Raw genomic sequence first — 24,470 nt, forward strand, 5'->3', positions numbered from 1 at the left:
CTCGTGTAGCAAATAGCCTTGAAAAACAGAAATAGTAGTTTCCTCTGGAGTAAAGTGCAAGTGTGCTTATAGCTTTAGGGAGTAGACATAATACATTCTCCAGAGTAAAAAATGGGTATGTGTACTGTGCATTACAAAAATCCAGATTCCCTAAACTCAAGATTACTCTCCTGTAACATAATTCATTGCTTATGTAAACATCTCTCTAGGTCTCCTGGGAGACTTGACACAAATAGGCAAGATCTGATTAAAAATAAACAAATAAAGAAAGAAAGAAATAATCCCATGCAAGTTGCTGCCCATGAGTAATAAACATCCTTCGTCTCCAACATAGGAATCTTAGGTCTTCTGCCATCATGCTAGGAACTGTAGCAGCTAACTTGTAAGCTTGCAAGTACAATCGAACCTTAGACACTTCAGAGATCTTGCCTAAAACAACTAAGGTTATGAAAACAAGTTTCCATAGTTCTCTATGGGTAACTAACACGTTATTTCTAAAGCAGAAGTTGGGAATTTTTTAAATGTTTAAATTATTCACTTATAAGTAATTTATTTCCTAGTGAAGACATGTGTTGTTTGATAATGTCTAAATAATATTTCTTTTAGAAGACCATAGAGAACTTCTAAACTATTGATAAATATTAATGAATTATCAGTAGTTGATAAATCTTAAGGATAATCTTAATGATAAATCTTATTGAATTCAATAAAAGTAGGAAAACACAGTTATAATTATGGTCGTTGAGTAATCATAGCTATAATAATGTTTTTAACCATGTCATAATAAATCTTCAAAGCTCATTTGAGAAATATCTATACAAATTTTCTGTTCTTTCTCAATTGTGCAGAGAAGATTCTGGTTTTCTTTTTTCTTGCCACACAAAAAAAGTCATATAATAAAAATAGACCTAGGTTATGAAGAAAATCAGTATTAAAACCATGCCTCCTCATTTATGCATTCATTCACTCATTCATTTATTCAACAAACATAGCTGAGTGCCAGACACTATGCTAGGCACTGGGACTCTAGTGATTGGTAAGACTCAGTTTAGTAGAGAAATGATTATGTATGTCTTCAACCAAGTGGCTTGAAATCTGTGGACCTTAAATTCCTCATCTATAAACATGTTTCATTGTATTTTATAAATTTTTGCACATTTGAAATCATAGGATTTTTTTTAAAATAAAAATTTTAAAGGCTACCTTGGATTGTAAAGGCTACCAAACCCATTATCACAGACCATGTGGCTCAAATCTAAATCGTAAAAGATTCAGAATGTTCAAAGGTATTTTTGTTTTTTAAACAAAATCCCTTATGCATCACTCTTGAGGGCATGAAAGACTATAAGGTAATGTTTGGAGGAATCATGTAACTCCTCCTCCTCAGGTTAGAAGACAGACGGATTTGTCTTCATTTCTAAAGGGAAAGAGGTGAATTCACTAACTAGTGAATTTAGAAGGAACAGGGACAACATGATTCTGTTCCTTCCATTTTTCTCCCCTCTGAGAATCTGTCCTCAGGATGCTCCAGTGTCTGCTTCTTCATTGCAGCAGTTCTACAAGGCAGGATTTACCCTTAAAGGACTTACAATGAAGGAAGAAAACATCCAATTTAGGGTGGATACATGCAAAAGTAAAAGTGTTAGAAATCCTAATTGCCTGCAGATTTAAGCCATGTTTTCCCAACTTTTGAAATATAAAGCTGACATACTGATCTCATCTATACGATTTTTATGTCTTATGTTTCCATTGTGTGACAACTTGCACAAAAATAAGGGGTGAGTTTTATTAGCCTCAAACCTCAACAGAAACAGGCTTCTAAAAAGTGTAAATAGTTTTTGCCTTACACTGTGACCAAATATAAAATAGTTGTCCCCAATTTTTTAAATACTTTAAGGAACGTCTCTATTACAAATTTACCAGAGAGGCACCTATTATATTTTAACTTAATGCTGGTAGCTCAATTATTGTTTTACATTTACTCTACTGTAGTAAAAAGTATATTTCAGATACAGTAAAAGTATTAGTCATTTGACTGAAATTGAATACTCAGTCAAATGCATGACAGATAAATTGATGGTTGAGAAAAGGTAAATGTTGAATTAATGATTCTAATAATAAATAGATGATGAATTAGTTATCAAATTGCACGCTTCCAGAAAGTAAGGACTTTCCTGTTTTTGAAAACCTTGTGTTCTACAGACCACCCCATTCAAAATATTTTAACACAAAGCTATTTCTTCAGTAAACGTTTGTTGAATATGTGTAGAAGTAAGTGAAATAATGCATAAGTTCATTCTTTATTCATTTGCTTTTCCCATTGGATCACTTCTCAATGGAACTTGTTATAAGATTTGAACATGTTTTTCAGTCCATATATTCCATTTACCTTTTTTAAAAAATTATATATTAGGAGAACAATAAACATGTATATGTCACTTCATTAGGAATAACATTCTACAACTTGTTAATATTATTGTAATGGGCAAAATAAAAATAAAGTTAGATTACATAGTGCTTCACCATCAAAGACAGCATTATATTTAATTAGACTCTGTGAAATGTCTATTTGATAGATAAGGAAACTGAGATTTAGAAAGATTAAATTAACGCTAGGATGTGGCAGAGTTGATTATTAAACCCAGTTCATTTGATATCAAATTCTCATTATTCAACACTGTGACTGCCTAAAACTAGATTTGAAATTAAGAAACTTCTATAACTGCTAATAATTATCAGCTGAGAGTCTAATCTTAGAGTTTGAATTTATTGAATTCTTACACTAGAGTAGAGAGCAAAGGTCATGAAGGCGGTATATGCTGCATAGTGCAAAGTAAAATGACAAGAAAACATCCTGCTGACAAAATGTCAGTAAGGAAAAAGTGGGGCTATTTTAGAAAAATAAAGGAATCATTTTAAACAATGCTGTAAGAAATAACAAACCACCTTCAATGGTATTGTTTGATCTTAAGAACCAAAGTTTTTAATTCTGGAAACTATTTTTTGAATGCAATTAGTATGTCATCAAGACTTTTGGATTATGCTCATGTTGTAGACTATACAGAGAACAGACAAGATTTTTTTTTCTTTCAACAAAAAAACATGGATTATCTATTTGATTGAAAGTGTTAAGCAAATGAAAAATCTTTAGCAAATACATAGAACACATCCTGAATCATTTAAAACAATGTTTCACCTAGTTTACATTTGAATGGTTTCAATCAGTACAATGAAACCTCTTTGACTGGGTATTAAAGTGTATAATAAATTAATTGAAAATAGTGGTAAAAACTATCCACAATATATATAATAATTTCAACATACTGGTAAATTTATTTTTTAATTTTAATATTGTAATTTTGATGAAAATTTCCATAGTGGAAAAAGTAAATAGAATTCTTTCAAATAAGTAACAAAAAAGAAATTAGATAAAGTGCATTGATATTTTCTTTGCAAGTAAAAATTATATCTTATATTGCAAATATATTTACCCACAATTGGGTAGTCTTTTTACAATTTACAGTATATTACTTTCCTCTTTCCTTCAGTTATTCATATTAAACAAGCATTTATTGCACACATACTAGTGAACAGTAGTAACATGAAAGAAAGGCAAAGTGGAAAAAGAAGATAGGGTTTTGATATCCTAAAAAATCCAATGTGCTAGTTAAGCAGGAGAATGATATGTAAACAAATGATGGAGAAACAACAGGATAACAGCTCTACTAATATTATGTTAAAACTGTTATAGTAGCAGAATTGAGGAAAATATCTGGCTATTGAGAAAAATCACCAAGAAAATGACATTTGAACCAGATCTGAGTTGATCAGACAGAGAATAGAGATAGATTGGTCATAGGCAGAGGAAGACTGTATAAAGCCACCAGGCAAGTGTAGGCAAGAAGTGGAAGAATGGTGCTGTACATACAGCTCATGTGAAGGTGGAGATGGAGAGAATGGACACAAATAAAGGTAGAAAGGGAGACCTGCATTAAAAGCCTTAAGTAGGATCAAATACTCAATCCAGCTGAAAAGCAATGGGGATTTTTAGAGTAAGAAAATCACAAAATTAATATTGGTTTTTAGAAATAAATATTCTAATGAATGTGAATGTGTACCAAAGACAAATATCTCAAGTCTCAAAGATCTCTTGGGAAATTCTTTGTCTCTGTGAGAGGAGAGGGGACTGGGACCCAAATCAACATAGTGACCTAGAGCTGGGAATGGGCTACGAATCACATTTTATTTTATTTTTCTGTAATACAAGTTTATTCTTACATAATGCATAGCTTCTAAAGAGTGGCGCCTGGAAAGGAGAGGTGAAGCTGCATGCAGGAGGCTCCGGGTTGGCAGCTCTGGACTGGCGGGGCACATGGTGGTTACCGGCTCTGCTTAATGTACGTGGAGATGTCAATTTCCTCTGGAAGCTCTGCACAATAACTTTAAACTAGTCCTGGATGTCATTGATGATTTTGGCATCATTCTCGTCAAACACAAAAGTGATGGCTAGCCCTTTGGTGCCAAAGCGACCCGCCGGGCCATGCGGTGCAGGTAGGTGTCTAAGTCCTCAGGCATGTCGTAAAGGCGATGTTGGTTGAATCGCTCAGTATCTATCCCTCGGCCAAAGAGATTGGTGGCCACCAGGATCCACAGTTGGAACCTTGAACTGCTGATAGAGTGACAGGCCCCCTCCTGGGCCATGTCCCACTGGATTGTGAAGGCCAGGAAGTTCTTTCTGTTCCACAAGGTGCTGGGCCAGGGTCATGCAGCGTTGCGCTGACTTGATGGATTATCACCTGGTTAAACTTCAGCACGTCCAGGAGTTCGAAGAGCTTGCGGGTCTTCTCAGTGTCTGAGTTTGAGGCAGTACTGCTGCAGTCCGTGCAGGGTGAGCTTGGTCTCGTCATCCACAAACACCTCCATGGGACCCTGCATAAACTTCTTGCACACAGGCCCGATGTCCTTGCTCAGGGTGGTGCTGAACATCCTGCACGGCTTCTCGCGCGGCGTCAGGCCGAAGATCTCCTGCACCTCCCGCCGCATGTCTAGCTGCTCCAGCATCTTGTCGCACTCTTCCAGCACAAAGGGCTTCGTGTTCTTTTGGCTGAAGCTCCTGTTTGGCCCAGACACCAGGATGTGGCCTGGGGTCCCCACCACAACATGCGGACGGTTCTTTTTTTTTTTCCCCCCATTTATTTATTTTATTGCATTTTAGGTTTTGGGGTACATGTGAAGCACATGCAAGATTATTGCATAGGTACACACGTGGCAGTGTGATTTGCTGCCTTCCTCCCCATCACCTACATCTGGCATCTCTCCCCTTGCTATCTCTCCCCAACTCCCCACCCCGCACCATCCCTCCCCTGTTTCCCCCCAACGGACCCCAGTGTGTGATGCTCCCCTCCCTGTGTCCATGTGTTCTCATTGTTCAACACCCGCCTATGAGTGAGAACATGTGGTGTTTGATCTTCTGCTCTTCTGTCAGTTTGCTGAGAATGATGGTTTCCAGGTTCATCCATGTCCCTACAAAGGACACAAACTCATCGTTTTTGATGGCTGCATAATGGCGATCATTAAAAAATCTGGAGACAACAGATGCTGGAGAGGATGTGGAGAAATAGGAACACTTTTACACTGTTGGTGGGAGTGTAAATTAGTTCAACCATTGTGGAAGACAGTGTGGCGATCCTCAAGGACCTAGAAATAGAAATTCCATTTGACCCAGCAATCCCATTACTGGGTATATATCCAAAGGATTATAAATCGTTCTACTATAAGGACACGTGCACACGAATGTTCATTACAGCACTGTTTGCAATAGCAAAGACCTGGAACCAACCCAAATGCCCATCGATGATAGACTGGACAGGTAAAATGTGGCACATATACACCATGGAATATTATGCAGACAGTTCTTCTTCAATACTTCTTCATGCTTCTTGATGGAGAGGCCCCTGAAGAACATAGACAACTTGACGCTGGACATGTACTTGGAGAAGTGCTCATATTCCTTGCTGATCTGGAAGGCCAGCTCCCTCTTGTGGCACATGACCAGGACCGAAACCTGTCTGTCGATGGGCTCGATCTGCTGCAGGGTGGCCAGCGTCTTGCCCATCTGAGGCTTGGCCTGGCACAGGACGTTCATGCCCAGGATGGCCTGGGGAATGCACTCGTGCTGGACCTCAGATGGATACTCAAAGCCACAGTCCACGATGGCCTGAAGGAGCTCTGGCTTCAGCAGAAAGTACTGGAAGCCAGAACTGTGGATGGAAATGTAGGATCCCTCGATGTCTTTTTTAGGGGTAGCCTGCGTGCTCTCTTGAGGAGCCTGGGGCTCTTCCTCTTTGTCGTAATCCAAAAGCTCGTTTTCCATATCACTTTCTTTCATGTTGCTGCCTCCCCATTCTTCTCCGCGTGCTGATGGGAGAGCCTTCTGTCTTCGGTTTTTCTGCCGGGTGCTCAGACTAAAGCACAAGAATAGCCTTAGGGCCTCATAAGATTTGGTGTGAGAAGTTGAGAAGAATCTGAGATAATGTCAAGCTTTTGAATTTAGATGGCTCTATTACTATTATGATGACTCTCAGTTACTACATGATGTAGAAAATGAGTTCTCACTAATTAGATACATCTGTTTTGAAAGCAGACCTACATTTCTAAATGAGCAAAGGACATGAGTAAACAGTGCACAGAAAAATGAAAAGAATATAAACAATTTGTGAAATAGTGTTGAACCTTAACTCAGATTTAGACTACAGGAACTTAGGAAGCCCTTGGGATCTTGGGGTAAGAATCCCATCAACTTCTCGACTTAAGAGTGTTGCCTTTAACATGATTGCGCTGCCAAAAATGCCAGTCACCATGTCTCTCATTTTAATACTGCAAATCCTTTGGAAATCTCTGATCCAGTTTCCATCAGGTGTCCACATTGGGCAATTAAGCTACAAAGGAGAGGCAAAGTTATGCAGACATTTTCGGGATGGGAGAACTATAATCATGATAGGCAATTCAAATTGGATGAGGGCAGTAAGCGGAGGGCTAGACAGATAACTCTCCCCCCAAAAAATACTGTAAATTATCATACATAAATATTTGAATCCATCTACTCACCTCAATTAAAGAGGTTCCTTTCATAAAAGTATTTGGTTAAAAACTAATTTTTGAAGCTTCTTAAAATTATTGCCGTTTCTTTTCAGAAAATTGTTCTGTTGCATCCCTTCTCCACCCCAAGACTGACTCAGAGTATGTCTTTCAGCACACTTTTTCTGAATATTGATTATTATAATTTGTTAAAATATAAATTTCAATTTGACAGGTCAAAAAACAATAGCCATTATGTTAACTTCAATTTTGTGAATGTTAGATAACCCACAAAATTTCAATAATGTCTTCTACCACTCTTCTCTTTATTGTCTTGGACTAGCTTAAGTTGCTTTCTCTTCCTTACAAACAAAATTTGAAAGGAAAGTCAAAAATGTAACATTGTCAATCTCAGACAAGTAGTGAAAATTTGAAAGTGACACATATGTGTCAACAGGAAAAAATGCCTAGATATGTTTTGTTAAATGTATAACAAAAACACATATACTTAGAAATTCATTTTCAAGCAACACTAAAATGTGCTCATGGTGCCATATTGGGCACAAAAAAAATTGTTGCAAAAGACTTTGTATACATTGCCATATAAAATATATGAAACGAATTTAAAAATTTAATTGATTAAAATGGTAACAGTTATTTCTACACAGTGAGATAACTGATTTTCTTCATTTCTTTCTTCATACTTTTCTATTTCAAATTTTCTAAGCATATGTTATCTATATAATCCATCAAGATTCCAAGGGCTGCCTGGGAATGAAAAGGAAGTGAAACATTACTCTAATAAACCCAGAGTGACATACTTAGTCCTTAAACCTGAGTTAAGGTTCAACACTCTTCCATGGGTTGTTTACATTCTTTTTTTCTTCTATGCACTGTTTGTTTATTCATGTTCTTTGCTCATTTAAAAACAGCAGGTCTTCTTTCTAAACAAATGTATCTCATTTGTAAGAACAGGAAGAAATAATTGGGGATTTAGGTTTATGTCTCTAAGTCATCAGCAGCAATGGACCTTGAAATTCTCTCAGATCTGGTAAGTAAGATAGTAGAAAGTTGCTTTACTATCTCACCAAATAGATAACAGACAGATAGGAAAATTGTTTGTCTAGTCCTTCCTTTTCTTAGGTCTTCTCAGTAGTTGTTTAGAGTCCTGTTAGAGTCAAAAATTGCCAAGTGGAAATTTTTTTTTTAATTTCTTGCGTTTCATTTGGAAATTGTAGCTATATTATGGACTAGTAATGGCAATAGCAACATCTACATATTGCTTTAAATGTAATAACTCACACATTAAACTTAGGAAGTAGGAACAATCATTATCATCACATTTATTTTTCAAATGAGGAAACTGGCCGGTGTGGCGGCTGTAACTCCAACACTTTGGGAGGCCAAGGCAAGCTGATGGCTTGAGCTCAGGAGTTCGAGACCAGCATGGGGAACATGGTGAATCCCTTTCTCTACAAAAATACAAAAAATAGTTGGGCGTGGTAGTGCACACCTGTAGTCCAGATACTCAGGAGACTAAGGTGGGGGAATTACTTGAGTGCAGGAGGTTGAAGCTGCAATGAGCTGAGATTGCACTGTTGCACTCCCACCTGGGCAACAGAGCAAGAATCTGTCTCAAAAACATGGGGAAACTGAGGCACAGAGTGTTCACGTGTCATGACTAAAGTTTCACAGTCAGTGAGTAGCACAGCCAGGATTTGAACCTAGTCAGGTAGCTCCAGAGTCCAAGTATGTCACTCTGGGTTTATTAGGGTAATGTTTCACTTCCTTTTCACTCAACTCTAAACTATTTGCCTCACTTAGCCAATGGCAAGGGGCTAACCAAATCCTTGGGAGATATGGTGTAGCACACGGAGAGTTACAGATGCACTTCTCTGAGCAGTGACCTCGCAAACACAGAACAATCTGCTAAAATCATGGAGGCAATTCTGAGAGTAACAGAGCCTGGAAAGAGCTTGAAACTTGGAGGGTGCCAAAAGCCTAGAGACAAGGTAACAGTGGCCCTGTGAAAGAGTTCCATATACACCACCCCAGAAAAGTCAATTGAGAACTGAATGGATGTGCTGATAATTGATCTCCTCTGAGACTGGGCCAGAAACTGATGCCTTGGCAGGTGATCAACAGACTAATGCCATCAATAACACAGACATATAATTGCCAGCATGTGTGGTAGACTACAACAGCTAGACCTATATTTTAATGTATAGTTGACCTGTGAATAGCTGAGGATGTGGGCTCTGGAATAGTTGGTTTGTACTTGAAAACCACACCCCTTGGAGAGGGATTCTTTCCAATGACAGGAGTAAGCAGCAAGAGAGGCAGAGAAGGCCAAGGCAAGGTGACTTGGACACATTTTTTAGTTGTCCAGAATAAGGCATGGCTAGCCTAAGGCTGACATTAAAACATCAAGTGTATAGAAGCCAGAAACATAATTAATATAACTTAGCTCTTGTGAGCCAAAAAATAAAAATAGCAATTCATTTAGGGGTCCCCAACAAATTAAGAGAAGGAAAACAAACAGAACTCACTCTGCATTAGATAGAAATGATGGAATATTGGATTAAAATATGAATACAAATTGAAAATCTATATATCTATATAGATATATCTATATCCATCTATATCTATATCTATATCTATATAGATATCGATAGCTATATATCTATATCTATATCTATAGATATCTATTATATCTATATCTATATCTATAGATACTATAGATATCTATATCTATATAGTCAGCCATGCATGATATATATATATATATATATATCTGTCTAGATAGATATAAATAGATATATCTATCTAGACAGATATATCTATATATAGATCTATCTATATCTATATATAGACATCTATATCTATATATCTATATCTATATATCTATATAGATAGATATAGATATATCTATATTAGAGATAGATATAGATATATCTATACATATAGTCAGCCGTGCATGACTCCAGGCTCTATCTGGCATTTTGGAGGCTATGAAACAGGGAGTAGCAACTACAGAAACCCAATTAGAGACACAATATGAATGAATCCAATTAGAGACACAATAAAGCATGCAAGATATAGCAGTGAATAAAAATCTTCGACATTTATAATTACACTATATTATATACACGATTATCTACATGCATATTTTACATGAAACATTATCAAATCTACATGGATAAATGTAGACCAAAAGTATATAGTATAAATGCCAAACAAGCATTCCTAAAGATCAAAAATTTACTATTAAAAGCACTCATCTAGATCAAGAAAAGAAATGGTAGGGAGGGGCGGTCGGTTAGCTCAGTTGGTGAGCGCCTGGTGCTCAGTGTCCAAGGTCGCGGATTCAATTCCTGCACCGGCCTGCCCAAGCATTTTTAAAAAATAAAAATAATAATAAAAAAGAAACGGTAGGGACGAGGGGAAAGTAAATTTTCTAAAGAGCTTACCTTATTGGTGTAGTTGGGGAAAAACAGTGGAATCAAATCTGTGGAAATAGTGTTAAGAGTTGCACTGTAATCCCCCAAAATTCATATGTTGAAGTCTTAAGCCTGACAATGTAATCTTTTTGAAAATATGGTTGGTGAAGAGGTAATTTGTTAAGATGAGGTCATACTGGGATAGAGTGGGCCCTTAATCCAATATAACCGATGATCTTATAAAGAGGAGACACATGGACACAGACATACACACAGGGAGAACACCATATGAAAAGAAATTCAGAGATCAGCATGATGTATCTACAAGTCAAAAAAAAAAATGACAAAGATTGCCAGGAAACCACCAGAAGCCAGGTGAGAGGCATGAGACATATTCTCCCTCACAGCCTCAGAAGAAACCAACCTTGAAGACAGCTTGATTTTGGACTTCTAGCCTCTAGAAATATGAGAAAAAAATTTCTGTTGTTTAAGCCACCCAGTTTGTGGCACTTTGTAATGGCAGCCCTAGCAAGCCGAAACACTAAGTAATATGAAAGAGCAAGTTGGTATCTTGCTTCCAGATATTAGCAAAAATAAAATGGATCTGATTACATATAAAATCAAGAAAGTGAAAATGTGAAGACCAATAGAATGAAAAATAAAAAATAGAACCTCTAAAGGAACAATCACAACTTGATTATCAAGTAATATAAAGGAGTGAAACCCCATCTCTACTAAAATACTAAGGAATTAGCTGGGTATGGTGGCAGGTACTTGCAATCTCAGCTACTTGTGGGGCTGAGATAGGAGAATCACTTGAACCTGGGAGGCAAAGGTTGTAGTGGGCCGAGATCATATCACTGAACTCCAGCCTTGGCAACAAGAGAGAATTTCACTCTTGTTGCCAAGCTAAAACGGAAAGCTAAAAGGGAAACAAAAACGCTTAGTAAAATCAAATATATCATTCACTATTCTAAATGTAAACAGAATGAACACTCTTCATAAAACAGAGATAGTAAGATTCAATTTTTAAAACACTGAACCTTATTTGCAAGAAACATGTTATTGTAAAAATTAAAATTATTCACCATTATTATATTCTCCCCTTCTTCTTGGGTGTGCAGAAGACTCTAGTTATTAAATAGGTCACATGACTGGTTTCAGACAATGAGCTAGGAACCAAATAATTTAAAAGGAAAGCACATGTCCCAGCTTCCTCTTCCCCTGCCACAGAGAACCCTGACCCACAGGTTGGGATGGCAGAACTTCAAGACTGAAGTTGCCTGTATTATTGAGGGTACAAATGGAGGGTAGCTGAGTTTGTAAAAAAAAAAAAAAAAAAAAAAAAACAACAACAACAACAACAACAAAAACCTAATTGGACTTTAGTGAGAGCCAGAAATAAACTTTGTTTCTCTAAGGCTTTCAAATGTCAAAGCTAATTTTTTAGTGGAACATAGCTTTTCCTTACTAAGTGATGAACCAAACTAAAACAGAGTAATTGTTTTTTAAGACTGGAAATAACAGGATAAACAGAGATACCAGGCAAATGTAAGTAAAAAGCAAGAATGAATATATAATGAGATAGATAATTGCATTAAAAGCAACAATAAGGACAGACAATGGAATGATAGAATGATAAAAATCACAATTCATAAAAAATAGAAACAGCCTTAAACACACACACACACACACACACACACACACACACACGCTGATCAATAATATGCTATAAATCAACAATATGATAGTTTAAGGATATAAAACAAAAACTATTGAAACTGCAATAAAGATTTGACTAAATTAGAATATGAAACTTAAGTATATCTCAGAATTTGACAGCTCTAATAGATAAAATATAAGTAAGGTCATAAAAGAATTCAGTAATACTAGATTTAATAGCTATATCTGCTGTATAAAGAATATGCATTTTCTTTATATGCTTAATTTACCCACATCATAAAGTTTGACAGATTTTTAAAAGGTTGCTTTCTTTTAAAATAACTCAATAAAATTAGAAGTTAATAAAATATCATAATATTGAGAATTTGTTAAAATGAATTCTGGGGAGGAAAAGACTTTTATACCATACCTCTTTGAAGCTCCTGTCTCATCATCGATATCAAGAAAAATAACTATCAATACTACACAACATTCCATCTTCAGATTAGTCTCTACATAAACTTCTAAGTTAGATGAAAGCTTACATTTTCTTCAAAATGAGGGGAAAAGTAGTTTATTTCCATATAAAGTCTTATGATAACTTAGCTGTAAGGAAGCAGAACTTACAGATGGACAATGCGAGGGAATTCAGCTCAGAAAAATATCCCAAGCCAAGTTACATTCTAGGCTTGAAAGATCCCATCCATACATCACTGGACTGTCATCATGTAATAGGATGACTATAGGTCCTGGTTTGCTAGGACAGTTGTGGTTTATGTCTGTTGTCCAGGTGTAATTATTAATAGTACTCTCTTTCACTTTCAAAAGTGTCTCAGTTTGGACAATAAATTTTATAGTCACCCTCCAATGTAGTGATACAGCCCCATTGCTTAAGAGGGTAGGAATCTCAGGGTCTTTTCTGTACAAAGATTTGTGATCACACCCAGATCATCTATGGACCCCTTTTCATTGTCCTGCTCTTCCCCATATATGAAAGGAGCATCAAGAGAATTAAGTATTAATTAATAATGAGAATGAAGTGACTGAAAGCAGTATTTATGACCCTGACCAAATTGAAAAATATGTTTATTGAAATACACGGTAATGGAATCACTGCATAGGATTATACCAGAGAAAATGATAATATATTAAGAAAAATATTATAGGATCTTATTAAATATAAAAAGCACATTTTTCTAAATAAACTAAAACTCATCAATTCAATCAACCAAGTACAAACTGGAATACAGTCCCTGCTAGTGTGATGGAAAGGATCAATATAAATTTGGTCACCTTATATACATTGAAAAAATAGACAAGATAAATTAGGAAAGCTATTGGTAATAACTTGGATAATATAGTACCTTATGATTTCATTTTACCTAACAGTGGGTAGTTTTTAGTACATATGTTGACTTCTACAATTTACTTCTTTGCATAAATAGCAATCAACAGATTTTTTTTTTTTTTTTTTTTTTTTTTTTTTTTTTTTTTAAGATGGAGACTTGCTCTTGTTGCTCAGGCTGGAGTCCAATGGCCCAATCTTGGCTCACCACAACCTCCACCTTCTGGGTTCAAATGATTCTCCTGCCTCAACATCCCAAGTAGCTGGGATAACAGGGATGTGCCACTGCACCAGGCTAATTTTGTATTTTTAGTAGAGACATGGTTTCTCCATGTTGGTCAGGCTGGTCTCAAACTCCCAACCTCAGGTGATCCACCCTCCTTGGCCTCCCAAAGTGGGGGGATTATAGGGGTGAGCCACTGCACCTGGCCCCAGTCAACAGATTTATATCGTAATCATCCTTGTTGTCAATGCTTACATAATAATGTAAAACAAATTCATTCATTATTCTCTTCTCAACACTCAGTCAATGCACTACAAGCTTGGAATACAATCTATATTCTTCTGCCTACTGTTCTTTGTTACAATAAGAAATTATCTGTCCCCAGACAATCCTTGCATATCTAATACCCCTATTGCTTAAGACCCACTACTTTCTGCTTTTCGTTTCACTTTCACAATGCCTGCACTGGCAAAGCCTTAACTTATCTATTCCTTCCAAACCCCCAATGCAAATATCTCTTTTTATAATAAAATAAAAGAAAAGCAATTTTCCTTTCCTTTTTTTGGTCATTAGGCAGCCAATATTATTGGAATTTTAGTTGATAGCCAACTGGTATTTAAATATTCTTCACTAATATTATATTGTTCAGATTGCTGTAGATACTTGCCAATTTGCATAGATAGATGAATTTTTCTTGAACCTCTGTGAAATTCGTGCTTAGAATCCCATTTTATTTGCCACAGAAATGTATAACATTTTTCCTCAGAGATTTAGTTAATTAGTTTAGGGATAATTACTAAACATTGAACTTGAACTATATTATTGCTCCTTGTCATTTAATGGTAGACCCATTGACCATCAGAGTTATGATAATAATAGAAATGACAAATACAGATTCTTTTCAGAGGAATACTAGAGTTGTCAAAAAATATAAGAAATTTGTATATTTCCTAAATGCTCAGTTCCTAGAATTCAAAGGTAGCATCTGTAATCTGTCCGTGGAAAACTAATAAAATGAAAAATTTAATTTTATAAAAAGCAAGTAATATTTTTTAATGATTCAGAGGTTTTCTATAAGATTAAAGGTAATTTCGAGAATCACTGAACTTCAGATTTTTTTAAAAGGTCAGTATGCTAGGAATTTTGAAAAGGACCAAAGTAAAGGCTTCCAGTGTCAACATGAAATGTACATATGCATAAAAATATAGATGCCTCTTAAGATAAACTTAAGAATATCTCAGAATTTGACAGCTCCAATAGACAAAATACAAGTAAGATCATAGAACTGAATAATACTTGATTTAATAAATATACCTCTTGTATAGAGAATAAATATTTCCTTTATATGCTTAATTTAGCCACATCATAAAGCTTGACAAAATTTTAAAATGTTACTTTATTTAACAATAACTCAATAAAATTAGAAGTTAATAAAAGATTAACTAAAATAATATTGAGAATTTATTAAAATGAATTCTGCGGTGGGAAAGACTTTTGTACTATAGTTATTCAGAAGCTCGTGTCTCATCATCAATATCAAGAAAAATAACTATCAATACCACTAACTATCATCTGGTATTTCAGCTGGTTCTATAATACCACATGAAAGCTTTTTAATTCCAAGTGAGAGACTAATTCTAGTAATGTGTACCCTTGAAAAGAGTTTGTTTTTCTTTTCTTTTTTTTAAGAGAGGGTCTTGCTCTGTCATGCAGACTGGAGTTCAGTGGTGTGATCATAGCTTACTCTGCTCACTGCAGGCCCAAACTCTCTGCCTCAGCCTCCTGAGTAGCTGGGACCACAGGCAGCTCATCACCGTACCCAGCTATTTTTTTTTTAATTTTTTGTAGAATGTGGTCTCCCCATATTTATATTTTTTAATTAACAAAAGCAGGAGGGAAAACATTTCTTTTAAAAATTTTATATATAGTTTTATTGAGGAAGATATTTTTAATTCTCTGTTTTCAAAATCAAAATAAAATTTTATACATGTTAAAACAAACACTCATGTTAATGTATATGACAAAATTATTTGTCATAAAAATTACAATGGCAAAATTTTACCATTGGTAATGCTACAAATACTCTAGTAGGCACAATATAAAACTACAGCTACTATAATGAATGAAAAAAAAAAAAACAGACAAGTTTGGTTTTAGCCTATTATTCAGCCTATATTGACTGGATGGTTTCCTCGTAAGTCAAATGCATACTTCGATATCACTTCTAGTAACTCAGAAATTGTACATGACCAATGACAATGTGATTACGGTCTGTTACCATCTTACAGAATCAGTAACTGCACTATTATGAGTACAAAGTATGTTTTTCAGTTTTGTGTTAATATCTGAATATTAAAATTTCATGCATAAAAAAGTTCAATAAGTACTTCGTGATGAAATTCATCTTTGTATGTTGAGATTCCATCAATTCTTTGAAATATAACAGTGTAAATTTTTTTTGCCTGAGTAAAATAATTGATGAACACTTTGATTCCTGTTACTTTAAGTGAAACAATTTTTTCTTAATGTCCAAAAGTTAAATTAGTAGTGAAACAGACCATAAGGATAATAAAAAGAATGAGTTAGGTAACCCTGGGAAGCATATTATATAATTTTTGAGTCAATAGTTTTTCAAAACATTTAAATAATGATATAAAGCAAAACAAACTATAGTAGATGAAATTACAATTCTAATGCTTATAAAATTATTTATGTGCTAGCATTGATGACATTAAAGCAAATAACCTTAAAAATGGCTAATAATTTGAAGTATTTAATTATATTTAGGCCATAAGTATTTCAAGATTCCTATCTTGCTTCTCCAATGGTATCAGTAAAAAGGGAACATCTATTTACTATACAAATATGTAGTTAAGTACCTACCAGAGCAATCGAGAAGCCAGCAGTGCTGAAAAATTATTGTTTCTAAATCACAATGTAAAATTATACAAATTTCAATTTTAGATGTAAATAATTAATAAATGTATATTCTAAGTATTGGTAAAACTGAAACCCTTTGCAAAACTGTGACTTAGTAAATTACGACAGTGAAAGAAATCAGACCTAACTGACTCTGTCTTGCTTGTAACCCTTAAGCTGTCCTTGTTCATTTCTGGGCATAGGCCAAAATAACTTTGGGAAGGAATTCAGTTCGTGGTTTGACTCTGAAATAAAATTGATAACAGCACTTTCACGAAAAGATCCCCTTCCTGTCTGAGTCCAGTCTGCCTATGCAGGACTAACAAATTAGATACAAGATTAGAAATTACAATTTAGGGGTCATGTAACCTCTGGCTCCAAGAGTCTGAACCTCCTAAATTGCTCCTGGCGATAAAATCACGGTTGTAAAACCTAAAATCAATGCTTGAGATATTTCACAGACCCTGCACTCGATGGATCAGCTGACACCACCCAGACCAGTAATCTGACCCAACCAGATCTGCTATCATACCCAGGAACAGAAGATACTAAAACTAACTTCTACTCACCATGATTCTATCCCCAACCTGACCAATCAGCACTCCTCACTTCCCAAGCCCCTATCCACCAAATTATCTTTAAAAACTGTGATCCCTGAATGCTTGGAATACTGATTTGAGTAATAATAAAACTCCAGTTTCCTGTGCAGCCAGCTCTGAGTCAATTACTCTTTCTCCATTGCAATCCCCTATCTTGACAAATCGGTTCTGTCTAGGCAGCAGGCAAGGTGAACTCATTGAGCACTTACAAATTCTCAGATTTATTTTTGTATCATAGATATTCTACATAGATAATATTTGGCTTTAATGTTGGCTTCAGCCAAATGTTTTACTTCAATATCCAGCCATTGAACATTTGGCTCATATTCAGTCCCCAAATAAGTATAGAATTATTTTAACTCCCCAGGGAGCTCTCCTAAAAGTGAACCTTAGGAAAACCTTAGAGAAGGGCTTCTCAAACTGGAATGAATGTGATTAGAGTCACCTGGGGAACTCTTCAGATGCAGATCCTGATTTAGGGTCTGAGGTGGAAGCAGAGATTCTGCATTTCAAATCAGTTTCTAGGTGATGCCAGAGCTGCTTGTCCAGGGCCCACACTTGGATGAGCAAGCTCCTAGAGAACACCTAACATTCCTATGTGTGAGTGAACACATGGACATTCTGAGCCAGAATTTCTGGGAACTAATTCTATTCACTTCCCAAAAGTTTGTCCTGGGTTCAGAGCCTTGTAAGAGAGAAATAAAGAGAATCAAATTAACTCTTTTATAGTTTAAGGGTATTCTACTATGTAAATTAAAGAAGTATGAACAAATTAAGCAATTCACAAACAGGTTATATTAAAGACAAAAGTCTGGGAAATGAATACATCACCGTGAATTATATCCTGATGAGTAAAAATTTAAAAGGACTACACACAATTTCTATTAATATTACAAAGCAAAAAGAAACCATTAATAGGAAGCCAAGAAAAGTAAACCAAAGACTGTAACTTACCAGTCCTGGAAATACATTTTAAAAAGGGAAAATAAGAATACATAGCATTAATGGAAATTTAAAGGGAAAAGATAAAGCAAGATAAATGCTAGCCATCAGAATTAAGCAAGAAGATGGAATTTTATAAAAATTCTATCTTAAGGAAAAGATAATTGCAGAAAAAATAAATCTAAAAAACCAATAGGTGTATAAAACTTACTATAACCTAAAAATGGCTAAAATATTGAAAAGTATTTCATATTAGTCTTTAGATTTAAAAAATAAAGAAATTAAATCTGTAGAGTAAGAAAGAACTGAAAAACCCGTCTCCAGCAAAAGAAAAAACAAAGCTATACAGTCAGATAGAGAAATATTTTAAAATTTTGAGAGCACGTAAATCATCCAGCTACCAAGTATTACCAGGAGGATGACATGTAATCGAAGGGAGAGGAAAATTTAATAATGTTTCTATGGGACTAAACTTTTATTGTTATAATCGTTATTTAATACATCTGAGCATCAACAATACATTAGAGCTGTACTTGAAGTAGAAATAGCCACTTCTGTATGAATTTATGATTCAAGCTAAAAGACAAAAACACAGGAGAAAGGAATAAAATTCAGTCAGGGGAAGATCCAGAAATCATTTTCCCAGAAAATATTAGAATATACTATGTAAGGATAAGAGTGTTATACTTGTCCTTAGAAAAGAGTGAGAAAAATGAAGGCTATGTTTGTAGAAAAGTTGAATTGAGAATATGCTGATGAAATATAAAAATTTCTGACCCATTTAGTCGAGGCCTAAAATATTTTCTTACTACTTGGTAACCCATGATAGCATAATATGGAAAAACCATCCATTATTAACACAGAGGAGTAAATTAAGCACTTTGGAAGAGAACTACCTTTCAGACCACCAAGGCTCTATTGGCTTAATTGCGCCCCATTGTACTAAGTGGTCCTTTAATGGGAGGGAGGATGTAATGCAACTATGAGGCACTTGACACAACAGGGAATATTTTACTCATCTGAGAGGATACTTACAGATACTGCAATGATAACAATTGTCTAGTACCACTTCACACAAACACCTCTCTACATATCTATGTATAAATTCACTTTTAAATTTGTCACTGGAAGAAAGGGTGATTTTTGCATACTTCAAAATTTTAAAGAAAGCAAAAGAAATTTTAAACAAAAATTAAACTTTAAACTAAAAGAGCTCTTCAAATGGCTTGAAATCAACAGCTCCATCTTCTATATGCACTATAGTGTCCAACGTGAAACACTGTGTGGGTGTATGAGTGTGTGCATTTTGAAAATGGAGTGGAAGAAGCACTATATTTGCCTGTGAGAATTTATATACATTGTGAGTGGCAGACATGCATGAAAAAAAAAGCTTTGTCCCTGTCCCTAGGTCATCAAAAAACAGGATTCACTTTGAAATTCTAACCTCCTTTTGACCGCAATAAATAGCTCTTGGCTCAGATTCACTATGCCAGGGACCCACTGGAGTCCCTTTCTGCTTAGAGGACATGGCCCCATTAAACATAAGGTGGGTTATCTCCAGCTAGAATGCCTGAAAAGGCTTTCGCAGCACTATTTAAAGGCAGCAACACATATCCTTTGATGTAGCTATCTCACTTCTGGGAGTTTATCTTTAAAAATGACTGTGGATATATGTGGAGCAAAGGTATACACTTGAGAGTGTGTTTCGAAATGTTCTTTCTATTAGCAAAAATGTAGAAACAAATATGCATGTTCAATGGTAGAGAACCAGTAAAGTCGGCTATATTCTGATAGTTAAATACTAAGTGGTCATTATGAATGAAGTAGAAAACTATTTTTATGGCATTAAAAAAATGTGTTAAGTTACTAAAATAAGCTATCAGTTAATTGTTAACTAGTGTTCCATTTTGAGATCTACAGATATAAATTTGCAAAATAAATTATAGAGGGAAAATAATAAAACATGCAGGCAGGCTAAATGTTAGCCTCTTTAGGAATGGTAAGATCAGAGATAATTTTTATTTTTATTTGTGCTCTATTTTTCATATTTTATAAAAGGAATATACTATCTTTCAAAATGTTATGTGTATTCACATTTGACATAATTATTTGTAGATAGGGAACTGTTTTTTTTAGAAAATACTTTAGTGAGCCAATTGATGCTGAGAGTAAAGCTGGAAGCATGAGGAGCAATGTCAGCAGAAGTTCAAACAAAAAATGCAAATGTAGGTTACCTGGAGAGGGAGAGAGTTTTAGTTTGTCCTTGAGAGGACGAAGGAGAACCAAGAAGAAGAAAAAGAACAAACAAAAGCATGAAGGATGAGGTATAAAAGTGGGGACCATGCAGGAAATCAACCAGTAGAAACATCTATGAAGTGTAATGGCTAAAGGACCATTAAATAATAAAATGACTAATATTTAAATCAATGTTTTTATATTCGTTATATGTGATCTTTAAAACTCTTTCAAAATTCTTCAATAAAGTTTGACATGCTCATGAATGTTATGTGTGAGAGTGGGTTTGTTAAGTCAACTTCAGAAAGAGCTGAGTTTCTTCTCTTGGCACAAAACAGAGGTACATCCAGAGAAAGAAGTTTAGAAGTAGAGAAGACTGAGAACCTAAGCCTGGTGAAATTCACAAAGATCTTGTAGAGGGCTCTACATTTCCACAGGACTTGAAGGTCAAGTTGAGTGAGGAAGTGAATCAACCTTACTGTTTGCTGTGGAGGTAAAAGAAAAACTTCCTCTCTGTCCTCTGAAGGTTCCACTGAAATGAGCTGACACTAGATTAATAGGAGAAAAGGCATACAACTTTTTCACAAGCACATGGACGTGGGAGGGCAAAAATATGAGACTCAAAGAAGGGCCTCAATACAGTTGATATGGTTTGGATCTGTGTCCCCATCCAAAATCATTTTTCAGTTGTAATCCCCAGTGTAGGAGGTGGGGCCAGATAGGAAGTGATGGTATCATGGGGACAGTTTCTCATGGTTTAACATCATCCCTCAGTGCTGTTCTCATGATAGAGTTCTCACAAAATCTGGTTGTTGAAAAGTGTGTACCACCTTCCCATTGTCTCTGTTTCCTCATGCTCCATCAGTGAAAGACATTCCTGCTTCCCCTTCACCTTCCGTTATGTTTGTAAGTTCCCTGAGATCTCCCCACAAACTAAGCACATGCCAGCATCATGATTCCTGTACAGTCTGCAGAACTGTGAACCAATAAACCTTTTTTATTTATAAATTACCCAGTCTCAGGTATTTCATTATGGACATGGAAGAACTAACTAATATAACCCTCTTCATAATGAAGAAGAAAGTTATTAAGCTGTAGACAATTTTAGAGAGGTAGTAAATATTTTTTTAAGTGATGAATGATCCTGAGAAGCAGAGATTATCTTGCAAGTGATTATCTGAAGAAATTGCATGGGATTGGCAAGTTACAGGAAGGTAGAACTGCATGTATACAAATCTTGTGTGTTATGTGGATAAAGCCTCCTAGATAATCTCTTGGAGCTGCCTTCAGAAGAACAGACAAAAAAGTTCTTCTGGGTATGGGATACATTTTGAAAATGGGGTGGAAGAAGCAATATATTTGTTTTTATTCTAATATATTAGACTTTTAGTCTCTTATCTGATGGTTAAAGCTTTGTTGGTTATTTAATGAGATTCCTAGAGAGTGGATTTTAAGACAACTGGAAAAAGTTTTCTTAGATAAAGAAATTTCAGAGTAAGTCCATTCCTGCATGTGGAGGAAGGGAAGAAGAAATAAGAGAAGGTTAAAAAATTTTTGGTTTTGAGTGAGCTTCTAAGACCTTCCAATTTAGTTTAATTCAAAGTACTCAACATGCCAAAGCACTATGCTCTGGGAGATCATTCCTTGCATTCCAACATTGCTATAAACTTTTGCCCCATTGGATCTGGGAGGTGAAGCATGGAACCAAAGATGATTATTTAGAGGCTTAAAAGCTGACAAAATTCACCTTCCTAGGGACTGGACTCAACTGGGACCCATCACCCTTTCCTTCTTTCCAATTTATCCCTTTTGCAATGGGAATGTCTAACCTATGACTGTTCCACTAATGTACTTTGGAAACACGTAACTTGTCTTGTTGCACAAGTACACAGCCAGAGTGGGATTTACCTTAGGATGAATCATAACTCAAGCTTCACCTGCATCTGATTCAGATGATATTTCGATGAGACTTTGAACTTCAGACCTTAAAGTTGTCAACTGAAGAACGATGACGTTCATAAATTTGGAAAGGAAAACTTTATTTCTCATAAAGGATTGCAGCCTGTAGGGTGGCCATTCTGACAAGCTGAGAAGTATAGCCTAAAGCCAGAAGCCAAAAACTGACATTTCGAGGTCAAAAAAATAAATAAATAAGACAGGGATTTATGACAAACAAGATGGCCAAATATACATAGTAAATAAGCTATGAGGATTTATAAATATTTATGAAGAAGAAATATGTACATGCACAATTGAGTTTATGCCTCTCCATGAAACTACAATTTAAAAATCGCAACATTAATATGATCTGAGGTAGGAGTTTTCAGCCCTCTTATGTCAAAAGGTGAAGCAGAAGACCCCAAACCCTCACTGTGCATTCTCTATCAATTGGCCAGAACCACTCCGTGATTTGTGGTCTCTTATCAGGAAGGCATGCTGGCTGGCTGTTGTGTCAAAACTGCAGAAGAGAGGGGCAGCATCAGGTGGTTGATTGATATCCGCCATGCAACAGGTCTTTTGAAAGGGCTGGTTTCTGTTTAACCCATTGAGAAGAAGGCCTGATAATGGCTGTTGGCAAGGGAGTGAGTGTAACAAGGCATGGCAGATTTTCCTTCCTGTGGCCACGAATCAGTTTTCAATGTTTCTCTGGGTCCCCTTGGCCAAGAGGAGGTTTGTTCAGTCAGTTGAGTAGGCTTAGGATTTCACTGTTATTTCTCAGAGTTGATGCTGGAACAAGTTAATGCTTCAGGGGCTATTGGGATGGAATTAATGTACTTTGCATGCAAGAAAGACATAAATTTTGGGGGCCGGGAGCCAAATGCTATGGACAGCATTTTGTCTCCTCAAAATTCGTATGTTGAAGCCCTACCTCACAATGTGATATTATTTGCAGGTATGACCTTTGGAAGGTAATTCAATTAAGATGAGGTTATGAAAATGGGATCTCCATGATGAGATTCGTGCTCTTATAAAAAAAGATAACAGAGAGCTTGCAGTCTTTCAGTCTCTCTCCCTGCCATGTAAGGATACAGGAAGAAGACAGCCATTTGAAAGCTAGGAAGAGAGCCTTCTTCAAAGAGTCAAATCAGGTGGCACCTTGATCTCAAACATCCTAGCCTCCAGAACTATCAGAAAATAACATTTTTGTGTGTTAGAAGAAGATCTATGGTATTTGGGCATAGCAGCTGAAGCAGACTAATTAAAAAGCTTGAGTACAACTGCAGCTGACATCTGGGTTACAATTTTAAGTAAAATAAAAACTTTGGAAAGTCAGACCCAATGGTTTGCCTGATTTGTGTCAATTGCCTTTTGGAGATTCCAGCTGTTGTTACTGACCTCAGCCTAACATTTTACCATCTTTTTAAAAAAAGCTTCTTTAGTTTCTGCATATCCTGTTAAGTTGTTATTTCAACTTGGTGTCCCACTTTGGTTTGAGTGCCTATCTGCTTGTTGCCAGCTTAATATTCAAAAGAGATGTAACTGTGGCATGGATATTTGTTTCCTTCTTAGTTCATTTTAAAAACTATATAAAGTCCCACACTACAGTTTTTAGGCTTTAAGACAATTTCTTTTAAAGGCTAGTCCTCAAGACCTGTAGACACACAGAAAGAACCCGTGGTTTCCTGCTCTGACTTTTTGCCAACATATCCTCATCTACAAAACTAGATTCTGCCTACTTGCTCCTGTGAACATCAAAGTATCAGTTTTTATTTCTTTCATCAGGAATGCTGTCCTTGTAGCACCTGGACCAGTAAATGTTATGATGATCTTCATACCTAAAATCTACAGTATTTAGGAAGAAAAGTATTTATTTTCCTTTAAGTTCAAACTAAAGCAGTTTCACGGATTAAAGACAAAGACTCGGGAGAGTCCCATTGGAAAGAGTGCTAGTGGGTGGAGATTTCAAATGGTACTGAGAAAACAAGAAATTAACTCTAGCATCAAGAGAGAAGCTCCATGAGGGCAGTGATCAAGATGTCTTGTTAGTGCGAAATTTCCTAGGCCTATTACAGCACTTGGCATCAAAC

General features: G+C 35.8%; 1 pseudogene across 1 annotated transcript; it reads right to left on the bottom strand.

Moving 5' to 3' along the window:
* Nucleotides 1-4,307: 4,307 nt before the first annotated feature.
* Nucleotides 4,308-6,602, bottom strand: LOC116529459 (annotated as a pseudogene). Its single transcript, XR_004259514.1, has 2 exons — nt 5,911-6,602; nt 4,308-5,168 (listed from the first exon to the last, which is right to left on the bottom strand). The product of XR_004259514.1 is annotated as an ATP-dependent RNA helicase DDX39A-like (transcript).
* Between the last annotated feature and the right edge of the window lie 17,868 nt (nt 6,603-24,470).

The sequence above is a fragment of the Sapajus apella genome, unplaced genomic scaffold (assembly GCF_009761245.1).
Source record: "Sapajus apella isolate SASKATOON/1434 unplaced genomic scaffold, GSC_monkey_1.0 scaffold3, whole genome shotgun sequence".
NCBI classification, from domain to species: Eukaryota; Metazoa; Chordata; class Mammalia; order Primates; family Cebidae; genus Sapajus; species Sapajus apella.